We start from the raw sequence: 2,322 nt of genomic DNA, 5'->3' as shown, positions 1-2,322 counted from the left end.
TGTGGTAAGTTGTGTTTACATGTATTTCTATGGGTCGCCCTTTCAACTCGCACCCCGATACGTTTCGCGGTGTTTTAAAAATCGTTCGCCTCGGTAATGAGATTTCACACTTCCACGATCTATTCCAGTGCGTTCATGGTTGCTCTGTACCGAATAACGACATCACAGATGACCCGCAACTCGCACCCCGATACGTTTCGCGGCGTTTTAAAAATACTTCGCCTCGGTAATGAGAGTTCACACTTCCACGATCTATTCTAGGGCGTTCATGGTTGCTCTGTACCGAATAACGACATCACAGATGACCCGTGAAATTAGAAAACTGCTTTGGAATATTTCGCTTCCATGTATTCCTAAGGGCGCTAAGCCTATTTTTCACCCCCAGTCGGACCGCGCTGGCGATAGAAGCGCCACCGCGTCGTGGTTACGTCACAGATCGGTGTTGGTCCTATTTTTCACCCCCAGTCGGCTACGGCGCCGCGAGCGCCCTCTTTGTTTGTAAAGACGGTGTTGGTCTATAGAGCTTATTCACGTGACGTTATTGCAGCCTTCCTGGCAATCATGGAACGCATAACGCAACATGAGAGGGGGCGAAAGAAAGAGAGAGAGGGCCTACAGCGAATCATGACACAGCGTCGGTGAAATCCGAGCTCTAGTGGGGCGGCGTTCGAAGCGGCGTCTCAAGTATCCGACAAATGAGCGACGCGCCGCAGGGAGACGCTGGTAGACGCTTTTTAGTTTCGAACCACCCAACGTTATGGCGTCTCCGCAATTCAGGGTTGCACAACGCCGCCTGCTAAACCTTATAGTGAATGGGGTCTATACGAAGCTGACTCCGCCGGCCGTCCGATCCAGGCTTCCAAGCTGCGCCTTTCATTTGCCGTTTCCTTGAACTCCACTCGCTCAGCATACAGAAGCAGACACAGTAAAGCAGCAATCAGCTGCGCTTGAAACAAAGGCGTTCGCCTCATCGCTGTTTAATGGTCCGACGTGCTCCCTAGAATTTGCGCATTTCAGCACCTATCAGCAGTGGCTGAATTTTTTTTTCAGCTATTTGCAATACGCATCTGGCGTAGCAAAATGGTCTGCGCATAGTTTTCGGAGAGGTGCACATGAGTGTGAAGTAGAACTGCTCGGGCTAGTTGGTTCATAATTTGAAACAAGGAATATGCTGCGCTACTACGACAAGGACGAAAAAGCAAGACGCTAACAAACGCTTGTGTGTCTCTTGGCTCTTCTTCCTTCTCAGTGGCGCCGCTCTTGCCTTTGTTACCTTTGAAGGTAATGATTCAAGGGCGTGCAACGCAATAGTACATGAGCGAGCATATATTTATACTGCTTCCGCAGCTAACGATCGGTCCCAAATTACTCTCGAACTTAACCCAGTGACCACTCAGTGCTTGAGCCTTATCTACGTTCAGAACAAGTGATGTGTGGCTACCTCAGTAAGCATGAAAAAAGACACGCGACCTGAATAATATGAGGCGCAAAATATTCCCTAGGTATCGGTGATTGTGAATCAAGAAACCGAGTGGCACTTACTTTTAAAAGGTGTAGAAGTTCGCTTCTTCCTACGATGAGCGCGGTACACGAACGAAATCTTAGCAGCCGCGCGACGATTCAGAACAAAATGCGCGTTGAACCTCCTCCGTAACAGTAAGAGCGAACGTAGGCAGGGAGAAAGGCGGAGGGGTACCGCTGTACCTGCGCATGCGCGGGCCAGTAGCTTTTGTTGCAGGAACGCAGGCGATCGGTTCGAACATGACCTCGGCGGCTGCGTGTCGATGGCGAAACGAAGTGGCGTCCGTGTGCTGTGCGATGTCAGCGTACGTTAAAGATCCCCAGGTGGTCGAAATTATCCCGTAGCCCTCCACTACGGCTTCTCTTTCTCTCTCCCACTTTCACTCCCACCTTCCTGCCTTCCCTTACGGCGCAGTTCAGGTGTCCACAGAAAACAAGTGAGACAGCTACCGCGTCTTTCCTTTCCTATGAATCAATCAATCAATCGATCAGCCAGTAAGGCTGCAGTGATGTTATGTGAATAAGCTCTTTCTGTTGCAATGTGGTGGACGCTACGGAGCCGAAACGCGCCAGATCGCTCCGCACAAGAATATAGTGCCTCCAGAAAGTTCGCAGGTGATGCTCTGGAATGTTATATCATTGCGGAACTATTCACCTTCTTATTAAATGCCCCGCCGGGGTGGTGCAGTGGTAAGACGCCCGACTACTGTCCGGAATACCTGGGCTCGAACCCGACCTCGGCGGCTGCGTTTCGATGGAGGCGAAACGAAGAGGCGTCCGTCTGCTGTGCGATGTCAGCGC

This window comes from Amblyomma maculatum, unplaced genomic scaffold (assembly GCF_055883805.1).
Source record: "Amblyomma maculatum isolate TAMU_Amacu unplaced genomic scaffold, ASM5588380v1 scaffold_16, whole genome shotgun sequence".
Lineage (NCBI taxonomy): Eukaryota > Metazoa > Arthropoda > Arachnida > Ixodida > Ixodidae > Amblyomma > Amblyomma maculatum.
Note: the sequence above shows the minus strand (reverse complement) of the source record.